The 13,427-nt window shown below is 40.4% G+C and overlaps 1 long non-coding RNA gene across 1 annotated transcript; it reads right to left on the reverse strand.

Annotated features, from left to right (window-relative positions):
• Positions 1-1,444: 1,444 nt before the first annotated feature.
• Positions 1,445-11,842, reverse strand: LOC124860041. The gene is made up of 3 exons (XR_007036261.1): positions 9,722-11,842; positions 6,373-6,436; positions 1,445-2,098 (listed from the first exon to the last, which is right to left on the reverse strand). It is a non-coding gene; the product is annotated as an uncharacterized LOC124860041 (long non-coding RNA).
• Between the last annotated feature and the right edge of the window lie 1,585 nt (positions 11,843-13,427).

Genomic DNA, 13,427 nt, shown 5'->3' on the forward strand with positions numbered 1-13,427 from the left:
ACTGCTGTGGGCTAGTCAGTCATCCAGACCTCCAGTTGAAGAAAGGCGAGACTTCTGCATGTAGGCTGTTAGAGGTTAGGTGAGTCATTTCCCGACACCAGCTTAAACAGAACCAGTTCTGCCTGCCACTGCCACAAATTGAGCTCGGCCCTGCTGCAATTCAATCAATTTCGCGGCACGTTTGCAATGTAATGCAATGCAGACGTGCACAGTGCCCCCCACCGAACAAGATGGGTAGCTCGGTCAGCAGGGAGCTGAGGAAGGGCGGCTGCTGACGTCACTCTTCTGCGCCCGCAGCTCGGAATGCTTTTTTGTTTTCGAGTTCTGGGCAGTACTTTGCGGGCAGACCACGAAAATGAAAAAGCAATGTCTGCTTTGTTTTCTTTTTGATTATGGCATAAAATGTGCAGTCGTGAAGAAGAAAATGCAAATGCAAATAGGATGATTGATTACTACTTACTTGGTATTTGCTGGGGCATATTTTGAAAAATAAATCTCAAAAGTATTTTTCTTTTTCATTTTAATTAAGTGAAAGAATGTGCAGTCGTGAAGAAGAACATTAAAATGCAAATAGGATTATTGATAACTAATTTAATTTATGAGTCAAACAATGAAGCCACATTCTTAAAATGAAAAAGCATTTCTGGAAATGCTTTTTCATTTTCAAATTTTACATTTCAAATTGAATTTTGGTATCTATTTGCTGGGGTACATTTTGAAAAATAAATCTCAAATGTCTTTTTGTTTTTCATTTTAATTAAGTGAAAGAATGAGCAGTCTTGAAGAAGAAAATTAAAATGCAAATAGGATTATTGATAACAAATTTTATTTATGAGTCAAACAATGCAGCCACATTCTTAAAATGAAAAAGCATTTCTGAAAATGCTTTTTCATTTGAAATATGGTAACGATTTGCTTCCATAGTCTAGAACTGCGGGTCTGAATGTGCAGGCAGTTTTTCAGTCATCCAGCAGATGGCACTGTCGCAAAAACAAGCGGTCTAGAACTGCATGTCTGAACTTGCAGGAGTGAAACAGCGGTTTCCGGTCTCCAGAGACATACTATTAGATTTTGTTGCCCTTCAGGGCAGCTGTGGCTTCCCTTAGCTGCTCTGGTACAGATTTGGACATGGTGATTTCCCACTGTCTCTGAATACAATCTTTGCACTCTCATTTCATCTCGGGAGCAAGTGCATACCGCTCCCTAATGTAGGTGCGTAATGGTGCAGTCTGGGGCAGGAGAAGAGTTGCCACTGATGTCACTCTCCTGCGCCACTAGGAATTGCGAAGTCAAATTGATTTATGGAACACTTTCTTGGGCATGAAAACGAAAAAAAGCATTTTCCTCTTAGTTATTTCTTTAGTTGTGTCACACAATGAGCAGTCTTGAAGAAAATGAAAACACAGTTTGAAAGATTAGCAATTTCATTTATGAGTCAAAACAATGCAGCTATGACTTTAAAATGAAAAATCATTTCTGTTAATACATTTTAATTTTCAAATTTGACATTTCAAAATTAATTTTAGTGACTTTTTGCTGGGACATCTTTTGAACATGAAATGTTAAACGTTATTTTATTTATCATTTTAACAAAGTAACGGAATAAGCAGTCTTGAAGAAGAAAATGAAAAAGCAGTATGGATTATCCATTTCAACCTGGAAAGACTCACAAATGAGAGAAACAGCATGAGAAACATGGCAATTAGAGACATTTATTAGCTGATGTTTATTTTCTTGGACATGGATGCTGATAATGACATGAGCTTGAATGAACATCTTAGGGTTAGAATTAGAGAAGTCTTCCCCCCGGGACCCTTATACTGGTGGTGGAGTGGAGGCGTGAGAAGATAAGGGAGTCGGAAGGAGCTTGAAGCCTGATGGTGTAGATGGGGTGGAGGAGGGTCGAAGCTCAGCTGAAGAGCAGGAGATTCTGTGTATGAAGGTCTTTTAAAGCAAAGCCTGGAGGGATGATTGGCTGAAGAGGAATGTGGATCAGGAGCTGATTGGTTGGAGCAGAGAACGTGGTGGAGTAGTTAGACGGAGCCGGAAATGGAGGTGAGTCTTCCAACTTGAATTTTTGTCAAAACTCCATTTCAACCTGGAAAGACGCACAAATGAGAGAAACACAGAGATGGCAATTAGAGGAGTTTATTAGCTGATGTTTGTTTTCTTTTGGTGCTCGGACCCCAGTGGAATACATGGATGGTGATAATGACATGAGCTTGAACGAACATCTTAGTGTTAGAATTATGGAAGTCTTCCCCCAAAAATGGGCTGAGGATGGGGCCGAGGCTGAATGTTTATCCATTACAGAGCACCGGCAATTGAATTAGAATAATCTGGATCATGACGGGCAGAGATGAAGGTGTGAGATACAGCTTGCCAGGTGATGCGACGGAGGTAAGGCATGACAGCTTTAGAAAATGAGCGGCATTTGTTGATAGCATTGACGACAGCTGTGTTGTCACATAAAGCAACAATGGGCATTCATTTCCAGAAGGGGCCCCAATGCAGCAGGATATGGTGACGGGGATAATCTCGTAAAAAGCTGAGGATTCATTAGCGAACCATTCACCCTGAAAGAACCCCCCAAAACCTACGGACGGAGTTGCATCCGTAAAAAAACTGAAATAAGTCGGCAGAGTGGAAGATGTTGTCGTAAAAGAAGGAGATTCCATTCCAGTTTCTAAGAAGACTGAACCTGGTCGAGCAGAGCAAGGACAGAACTAGCCAGGTCAAGCAGGTGGGAGACGAAGGAAACTCCTATGGGGAAGGATACGCTTGGCAAAATTAAGATGGCCCAGAAGAGACAGGTTGGCGTTTCGAAACAACTTGGGAAGAAATGAGAGACTGAGGGACTTCAGGGTTGCGAGATAATTTGTCCTTGGGCAGCGAGACAACCATTGCTTCAGAGTCAAGGGTGATGCCGAGGAACTCAAGCTGCTTGTCTGGGCCTGCCGTTTTCTCCATGGACAGGGGGACACCGACTCGGTGAAACAACTGTTGAAGCTTTGAGAGAGAGGGGCCAGGGAAGGGGGATCGATGAGGACGAAATCATCGAGAAGGTAGAGAACAAGGGAAGTTTTGAGACATTGAGGAGAATCCAACAGAGAGCTTCGCACAGTTTGTTGAACAAACAGGGCCTACGTCTGCAACCAAAAGTAAGTGGCACTGAGAGGGGTGGACCGGCATGATTTTAAAGGCATCGGTGATGTCAGCCTTAGCAAGCCAAGTGCCACGCCCAGCAGTTTTGATGAGTGCAATGGCATGGTCGACCATAGCATAGACAAGGGAAAAGGGAGGGGGGGGTTGGGAATAATGGAACTAATGCTGCGATGGGGACCGGAGTGAGGGGGCAGAAAGGTCGATGATGAGGTGTTTCTTGCCTGAATATTTTCTGTTGGCGATCCCTAAGGGGCTAACATGAAAAAAGGGGAAAGGGGGAGATTTAAATGGGCCTATCATGTAACCCTTAGACACTTCTTTGAGAAGGAGCTGAGCTACTACCTCCGACTCGGCGAGGGCTGACTGAAGATTGGGGCAAATGAGTTTAGAAGAGTGAAAAGGAGGGACTTCTATGAAAAAGCCCTGGGACAGACCTGTAATAAGGAAATTCACAAGATTGATCTGGGTGAGATTGAAGTGCTAATTCCGAAATTATGAGTGGGGTCAAAAGGTGGCGAGAAATAAATTTTTTTGGACGAGAAATCAAGTTGTTTTGGGTCCACGACAGGGTTTGAAGAAAGATGAGCGGTGGGGGCAAACAGACTTTGGATGAGCGTCTTTGCAGGAGCTGCAGACATGGAGAAAAGAACAAGTAGGAAAGGAGCAAACACCTTCACTGAAATTATGGCGTATGTGTATGGTTATAAACCTGAAATTTTCTCCCTTGGCGATCGAGATGTTGAGAACCTGAAGGAGGGAGAATTTGTGAGTGCTTGCAGTTCCAGTTATTGTTGGATTCATCGGTCACGACATTCCTAGATTTAAACCTTGACATTCAGCCGATAAAGAATCATTGAAAAATATCAGGACTGACTTGTTGGGACCACACAGCCATGGGTGTTCAACACTAAAACTCCGGTACATACTTTCCTGGAACCTTTCAAAATAAAGTGCATTAACCTTCTTCCAGCACAGCCAGGAAATGGGGTAACTGCGGACTTCCTGTGGCGCCAATACCCAAATAAAAGCCCCACCTTTCCACAAGTCTTTCTCTCTTCCACACCGATGACCATCGGGTCAGGAGGGAACACTGCGCGCTGAATGTCTTTTGCTGGCAAAAGGACATAAATTCAACTGGATCCAAGGACCGATCATTTGCAAAAGTTAAGTAGAATGAAATACTGTCTGTGTATCCGGTATTTTCATTCATGAACGGAGAAATTAAGGTGTAAGAGTTGCTTACATTTTCTCTTCGAGGCCCCACAGAAGCAAACGGTGTTCCGAGAGAAGCTGTTTCGACAAGCCGAGTCTGGAGGAAAGCCGACGGCCGCAACCGTGTTTACGGTAACGAACAGCTGGTCACCTTCTGATCGGGAGAAACTGAGGAAGTTAGCGGGAAGCTAACTCTTTGTTCACGACGGATATCTTCTTCAAACTTCGCCTTGGGACGACATTCCCTCAACAGCTTCAGAGGTTGGGTTTTGGGCAGATTAACAGATTGGTTTAGGATGAAATGATCTAAACGTTTTCATGTTATGAAGTTTGTTTTGTGGAACTCGGCTATCTTGGTGCTAGCATGCTACCTGTAGCACCCAGGCCGGTTCGGGTTCTTTGTATGTTTTAAAGCTAAGATAAACTTTATTTAAAGGGTGGTTTTAACCAGAACATTGCTCATAACGCGCCGTCAGCGCTTATGCATTTTAACCCTGGTATTTTAAAGGTATGTGTTGATTCTGGCGCTAAGCTATCTCTAGCTTAGCACTTTAGCTAGCTTCTTTGTTAGCCCAACGGCCAGCCGGTAAGAACACGTGTGCTAGCATTAAGGCTAGTCAAAAGAAAGGTTGTTAGTTTTCAAGCTAGTGAATAATAGTCCCCGAACATCATTTACTAAAGTTGATAACTAAGTAAACACCATTAAGCCCCATTTCTCCAGAAAGATTTGGCTCTTTTCCAAAATACTCAATAATATTTCTTCAAATATTATTTTAATAAATGAAGGCAGCTAATTAGACACCGTTGAGAATTAGTCATCCAGGAGGTTGGTTTTATTCAGCAGATCATTATTTAAAACATTATTTTATTAAAATAATATTTAATCTGATCTTGCATTGTGAAGGGTTGTCTAAAGGTTGCTGATTATTTTCTAAGTTAGTTCCAAAACTAACTTAACTTCACTTCCAGATTCTTCAAGATAATCCGTGGTTCTCAAACATAAACATTGCATGGTAATGTTGCATCACACTTTTTGGTCATGATTTCTAATCATCTTTAATCAACTTGTTTATATTGTACATAGCCCATTAGTTGTCATTATTCTTTAATTCTGCTTGGTAGTTTAGTTGGATTGTTTTAGCATAGTAAAGAGTTTGTTGATTGAAATATGTTTGACTTTGAGTTGACTTATTTTTGTTAATAAATTTTTGTATTTTATGAAATTGTGTGAATTCATTTCATGTGTGTGCAGAGTTTATGCTGTTCAATAATGCCAGAGCTCGTCTCACACCTTTTTATTCTGTCCTAATACCATCGCCTTAATGGGGCTGGTATTCACAGGACAATCCTTAACAGACCGGAATATTATTTGGTAAAATATTAATATTAAAATATTAATATTAAATAATATTCTCAGATTCATATTTACAACAGACTAAAACAAGCTGGAAACTGTAAAAAAATCAAGACTAAAGATTTAATTATATTTCTTGGCCAAAATGTAACAGACTCATGAGTGAAGTAGATCAATAAAAGTTTCTGTCTCATTTCTGGCAGAGTCGGAGCAAGCATTATGCTTCCAGGCAGGATGGCAGCTTGGGTTTCTACTATTAATATGTAGCTGTTACCTTTAAGCCCCTGTTTAAATGTAATTATTTAAACTGTGGCTCTGTACTTAGCTCGGAGGTTTTGCGGAAAAATCTTAAGTACAGCAGAAGTGAGACAGGTTTGATTATCAAATGGGCAGTACGTTGTTGATAAACTAGGGCTACTAGTGCAGCTGTTGATTGATTTAGAACAAAAATATGAGGACATGGATAATGAAGTCTCGTTTATACAGTTAACAGTATTTCACTTAGAATGTGTAAAGACTTTTATTAAACGGTTCCGTGCTTTGATGTACTCCACTTAACTAATAATGGTCACAGGTTTGCCAACTTACATGTTTACACATTTTTCCAGCTTCAGGTATCATATACAATCAAAGCATTTTACCTGTAACTGAGATTTCGTTTCGATTATGGAGTGAGTTGCCTCCTCTAATCGTCTTGGCATGAGCCTATCAAATTACAGAGAGTGACAGGAAAGACAGATGAAAGTCAATTACATCTGACAGACCAGCCAGTTAAAAGGCCCACCACCAGCGGCTGCCACACTCTGATGTGTCCCCAGTTCATCTCAGGTTAGCTCTCAAATGCATGAATTCCATTTGTCTTGTCTCTGTTTGACTTTCTGAATGTTATGGTGAAAATTAATTCATTACATTGTGTGAATAAAAAGGAGATGCAGATTGAAGAGTGATGGAAAGATTTAACGAATCTGAGAAGAGATAGAAAGAGATTGAAATGTGTTTGCATTTTTTGAATCAGTTGTGATTCACCATACAAAAGAATGAGTGCAATCATCCTGCTGACATTGAGAATACAGTCTCCATAGGAAGTGCATCTACTGATGGACAGGTTAGTCGTCATTAAGCTATTAGCTAATGCAACAAACTGTCTTTAAACAACAAAACAAGGGCATGGCAGACCCTAAGCTATAATAAGGCAAACCAGAATTGGCAAGAACGCGTCCAATTTAATACAGGTCCTTCTCAAAATATTAGCATATTGTGATAAAGTTCATTATTTTCCATAATGTCATGATGAAAATTTAACATTCATATATTTTAGATTAATTGCACACTAACTGAAATATTTCAGGTCTTTTATTGTCTTAATACAGATGATTTTGGCATACAGCTCATGAAAACCCAAAATTCCTATCTCACAAAATTAGCATATTTCATCCGACCAATAAAAGAAAAGTGTTTTTAATACAAAAAACGTCAACCTTCACATAATCATGTACAGTTATGCACTCAATACTTGGTCGGGAATCCTTTGGCAGAAATGACTGCTTCAATGCGGCGTGGCATGGAGGCAATCAGCCTGTGGCACTGCTGAGGTCTTATGGAGGCCCAGGATGCTTCGATAGCGGCCTTTAGCTCATCCAGAGTGTTGGGTCTTGAGTCTCTCAACGTTCTCTTCACAATATCCCACAGATTCTCTATGGGGTTCAGGTCAGGAGAGTTGGCAGGCCAATTGAGCACAGTGATACCATGGTCAGTAAACCATTTACCAGTGGTTTTGGCACTGTGAGCAGGTGCCAGGTCGTGCTGAAAAATGAAATCTTCATCTCCATAAAGGTTTTCAGCAGATGGAAGCATGAAGTGCTCCAAAATCTCCTGATAGCTAGCTGCATTGACCCTGCCCTTGATAAAACACAGTGGACCAACACCAGCAGCTGACACGGCACCCCAGACCATCACTGACTGTGGGTACTTGACACTGGACTTCTGGCATTTTGGCATTTCCTTCTCCCCAGTTTTCCTCCAGACTCTGGCACCTTGATTTCCGAATGACATGCAGAATTTGCTTTCATCCGAAAAAAGTACTTTGGACCACTGAGCAACAGTCCATTGCTGCTTCTCTGTAGCCCAGGTCAGGCGCTTCTGCCACTGTTTCTGGTTCAAAAGTGGCTTGACCTGGGGAATGCGGCACCTGTAGCCCATTTCTTGCACACGCCTGTGCACGGTGGCTCTGGATGTTTCTACTCCAGACTCAGTCCACTGCTTCCGCAGGTCCCCCAAGGTCTGGAATCAGCCCTTCTCCACAATCTTCCTCAGGGTCCGGTCACCTCTTCTCGTTGTGCAGCGTTTTCTGCCACACTTTTTCCTTCCCACAGACTTCCCACTGAGGTGCCTTGATACAGCACTCTGGGAACAGCCTATTCGTTCAGAAATGTCTTTCTGTGTCTTACCCTCTTGCTTGAGGGTGTCAATAGTGGCCTTCTGGACAGCAGTCAGGTCGGCAGTCTTACCCATGATTGGGGTTTTGAGTGATGAACCAGACTGGGAGTTTTAAAGGCCTCAGGAATCTTTTGCAGGTGTTTAGAGTTAACTCGTTGATTCAGATGATTAGGTTCATAGCTCATTTAGAGACCCTTTTAATGATATGCTAATTTTGTGAGATAGGAATTTTGGGTTTTCATGAGCTGTATGCCAAAATCATCTGTATTAAGACAATAAAAGACCTGAAATATTTCAGTTAGTGTGCAATGAATCTAAAATATATGAATGTTAAATTTTCATCATGACATTATGGAAAATAATGAACTTTATCACAATATGCTAATATTTTGAGAAGGACCTGTACGTTTCCAAATTACAACCAACATCTTTCTGAAAGCGTAATTGTGAACAAAATAACAGCAGGCCAAATGCAAAGAGTGAATGAGCATGTGCTTTTTCATATAAAATGCAGAAGGTTGCAACACACAATCCTGTTTCTCTCTCTCCCAGAGCTATCCCCTAAAGGTGTTCTCCCTGCTATGTTTTTCATAACAAAATAAATGAAAATGACTAGAATATATATCTAAGCTAGTGTCAAAATATTACACTAAAATACACAAAACATTGAAACAGGTGCACAGTGGTGGGATAAGCCTGAGATTAGCCTTTAAGCTCAAATTTTAATTATTGGCACTGCATTCAAATCTGTGAAGAAATGTGTTTGGTGGATTATCGACTTGTTGTACCAGAGCTTCTTGTTTTACCATTGGAAAGACAATTTATTTCCCTCTAAATTGTGTTACAGTTGTAAAGCAAGTGCATTTGCGGTTTCAGTAGCAATGGATGTGGGCTGGACCCAAGGGAAAAAAAAAAAAAAAAAAAAAAGAGGTCAACATAACAGATTTTAACTCAGGTATTAGCACAAGCAAAAACTGACCTGACAAACAAGACATGAGGGAAAAGTAAATAGTGGCTGGTCAGACCACCGCTGACGCAAAAGGGGAAATACCAACCATCAAACAAAGACTAAACTGACAAAAACTGACCTGAATAGTACATTAGTAACCTATAAAAACAAATACTATCGGGTCCTGACTATCTGCCCAAAGAAGAAAAACTAAACAAAGAACGAACACCAAATTTCCACTCCCAACAGACAGTGGTATGACACATTTAAGTTATGCTATTTAGGGTTGATGCACCTGGGACTCTTCTTTGATGTGGCACTCCAAGGTAACTGGTATCTCAAAAACACACATTAATCTGCTGCATATTAACTTCTAAATATAAAATAGCAGATAGACCAGTAAAGTTAACTAAATGTGTGCACTCCACAAAGTCAATGAAAAAGTCATGTTAATGAAAAATTATAAATGTTTTATTTTACATGCAACTCTAAAATGTCCAACTATTTTTTTTTTTTTAACTAAAGTATGTATTGTTTTTAAAATGAAAAACAAACAGTAAAGAAAACATGGGGCTCCCCAGTGGTGCAGTTGGTAGCACTGTTACCTTGCAGCAAGAAGGTCCCGGGGGTAACCACCTGTGCATGCGTGGGTTCTCAATAGGATTGCCACTGGCTGCAGAATCACACCTCTGTCCCTTTTCATTGAGATTGCCTCCAATAATGCAACCCCACACCATCACTCTGCCTCCACCAGAAGCTGTTTAGCATTGACAGAAAGAGTTTGGCAACTTTTTCATAGGTGCAACTCACATGCTAAACTCTGGTGCTCAATCTGCAAATGCATTTTCCCTACAAAAGTGTCACTATTTAAAGTGAAATACAATAGCTTAACAGTTTAAGACTGGCAAGAAGATGTTACTGTCATTTTGTTTGCAATAGATCTGACCCACATACAGAGAACACATTAAGTAAAAGATGTTTGAGAGAATGATAATCAGGAATGTAACGGGTGATTCTCCAACTGTATGGGAAGAGAACTGGTGAAAACAGGGAACTGAAGGATATCGAACTAAGAACAAGGAAGTAATGTAATCAAGAGAACAGTTTACTAAATAGGTGTGGTCAGGTCGCCAGGGGTAGAGGGATTCAGGAACCAGGTTTGTCGGGACTGAGTTTGTAGGTTCTTTAGGTGCTGTTCTGTGTGAGCTTGGAGCAAACAGGAATGAGTTCGGTGTGCAGATGCTTACATTGGAGGGTGGACAGGATACGCTTACGACTTGGTCCAGGAGACTAAAGTAGCAGGAAACTGCCAGCTTGATGCAAATCCAAACAAAGTCAGGAGATAGGAAATGAAGTCCTCAGAACGTATATAGTCTTGATCATCCAGAAAGACTTCCGGACACGTAGTCAGTATTCAGTGACATAAATCCAGGGTTTAGGTTTACTTAGCCTGCGAAGGAGCATAAACAAAGTTACACAAGGTCAAAGAACAAACCATAGACTTAGTGTTTGGCTTGAGCTTGTTACCACTGAGGGCAAAACACTCTGTCATTGAAGTGCTGGCAGCCTCCTGCTTAAGTACTCCTCAAAGTAATCAGTAGAATAAGTCGCACCTGTCACCCAGCACACCTGAGAACTCCAGCACCATCTGAAAACACTGAACACATGTAGCAAGCACAAAAACACAAACACAACCCAGATCCTGACAGTTACAACAAAGAATTACTGGATCAAACAGAAATGTTCTTACTTTTTGTGCTCAGCTGAGATGGAGACCACTTGTGTTGTGCAACGTGAAACGTAAAATGCAAAGGAACAATCTCAAGTAGGTATTTTAAATATTTAATGGGTGATTGTTTCAAACGCAATGTTTTAACTTGGGTCCCTAGGTTTTTCTCTAATTTAACTATAAAAATTATTGTGAAGTCAGTTTCTTGCATTGTACAGTTATTTTTAAAGACTTTATTGGGGGAAATAGCAACTTAAAACAATACTAAAAGTTGAAACATTTCCCTCCGTTAAAGCACGTGATTTTTTTTTAGGTTGTTGGAGGTGGCTGTTGTGGCAGATTGAAAAATGAGACAACAAAGTATTATTGCCCTGTCTTGTTTGAATAGATCCACTAAGTTGTGATAACGTCAAGGGAGAGGGACAGAGGCATTTTAAACACCAGGGGGCCTTAAGTCTAATTAATACCTTCTAGTCTGTTATTCAGTCAGATGAGAAGGTGGCAGTAGAAGAAAGATCAGCTGTTTTCCAATATGGATCATTTATCTCTGAGGGACAACAACGATACAAAACTACAGATATTCTGGTAAGGAATCACTTTAGTCATTCTTTTCTGCTTATTTCCTTTTCTTTTTCTGAGCAGACAGTGTATTGACCAGTGCATAATTGCACCCTAAGCAGCTATATTGAAAACGATATGTTAGAGTGGAACTTGGTCATCCAGTCATGGTATGTCAAGGCCTTTAAGTTGCCTTTTTCTCCTGGGTGTTGATTGTGAGTTTTTTTGATAACATTTTTAGATGTACATATTTAGTTTACCAGAGTGCAAACCTGGAACGTAGGTAGAGTGGCATGTTTAATGCAAGGGGTCTTTGTGGCTTAGAGAAAGGTGGAAGAGCCCTCCAACTCTAGACATAGTCCAATCTAATAAAGCCCCCATCTTAAGTAGATGGGCAGTCAGTAAGATGAGAAGGAATATAGTAAACAGGTACTTTGGAGGTCCTAACATTCCTTTTTTTTTAAATCATGTGAATGGCCATGCTTTATTCCTAAGGAAATATATGGCAGCGGGATACAAGACCGGTAGAGGACAAGCCAGCAGAGGCAGTGGCATGTTTTAGGAAATGTTTTGCTGTGAAACACTGGGTGCTGCCCTCTATGTAGATGTTTCTTTTACTCAAAACACTTACCTATGCTTTTTGCAAACCACGTACATCCTTCCATAGAAACATTATTCCCCAGATCCCAGTCCAATTAAGTATCTGTAGGACTTGCTGTAGAAACATGTCTGATTCTTGGAGGCTTCAGGTGTACGATGGTGTTAGCAGCAGGACTTAAAGGATCTGCTGCTGACATCTTGGTGCCACACACCACAGCACATTTTTACAGGTCTCAAAGATTCTTTGTCACAATGGGTCAGACTTGTTTTGGCAGCAAGACGGGGGGCGACACAAACTATTAGGTCAATATGTCATACCTGATTGGTGTACAGAAAACTCCTTTTATCAGTAAAAGCTTATTGCATTTGCTAAGTAACCGCAAAGTTACCTGTTACTAACCATGTGTTACATAAGCGACTAACACAAATGCACACACAGGCCATACCAGAGGAGGAATACATGACCGTGACAGCTCACTTTATCAATGATGAATAAAGGCATTCATTTAAGAAACAACACAGATGGTTGAAAGCCTTACAGGTAGAAATGTAGAAAGACAAAGAAAGCTGTGTTAATCGTCTAACACTTTAACTTCAGAGGAGGTTACACAAAGAGTGGAAAGTGATGTGAGCACGTTGTGAAAAGATATAGTTCCTCTAGAACCAAATCAACATTGCTCAAGGCGCAGAGCTGGAATTGAAATTTATCAAATGTCATGTTGCTCTCTGTTGGTGAAGAACTAAAAGTTTGGTTCTGGACAAAATAAAGTAACAATTGTGAAATCTAAAGTTTCATGAGTTTCTACAAATCTGAGGTTTTTATATAGCTGGGCTGAGAAAAAAAAGCTGCCCCTTGTTACTTGTTGTCTTGTGGAAATGCTTTCTTGGTGATTGTGAGGGACGATGGCCATGTTGAGAAAAAACACATTTAAGCTCTTTGAACCCAAGGCATTTTTGTGAAGATTGTGCTCAAAATTACATGGCTGAATGTAATTGAGTTTTTCTCAGCAACTACTAACTCTATTTAAATAAGCTTTGTGTCAAATTAAAGGTAGCACTCTGGAAATTCAATCAGAAGTGTAAATATCACAGTAGCAGCTATTGTTTTAGAGATAATGATGATGGCACACTGAAAAAATGTAGATTGTTGCGCTCGCAAGAATTTTTCCTGCATTGCACAGTATATAAACATTTTAGAAATATCATGAAGAAGACTACAAACTTTAGAAAACCCTAAATCCACTTACATTAGCTGTGCAAAGTTTCATGCAGCTGAGATAAACTAAAGCAAAGTTACAGAGGTTTTAGTAGACATTTGTGGGCGTTTTTCCTTTTGGCACCATATGGCACATTTCGGGACAATTCAGCACCATCTGCAAAAGTGGAGATTTCTTGTGTTTTACTTGAAAAATGTAAGAAACTAA

Source organism: Girardinichthys multiradiatus, chromosome 23 (genome assembly GCF_021462225.1).
Source record: "Girardinichthys multiradiatus isolate DD_20200921_A chromosome 23, DD_fGirMul_XY1, whole genome shotgun sequence".
In the NCBI taxonomy this organism is placed as follows: Eukaryota; Metazoa; Chordata; class Actinopteri; order Cyprinodontiformes; family Goodeidae; genus Girardinichthys; species Girardinichthys multiradiatus.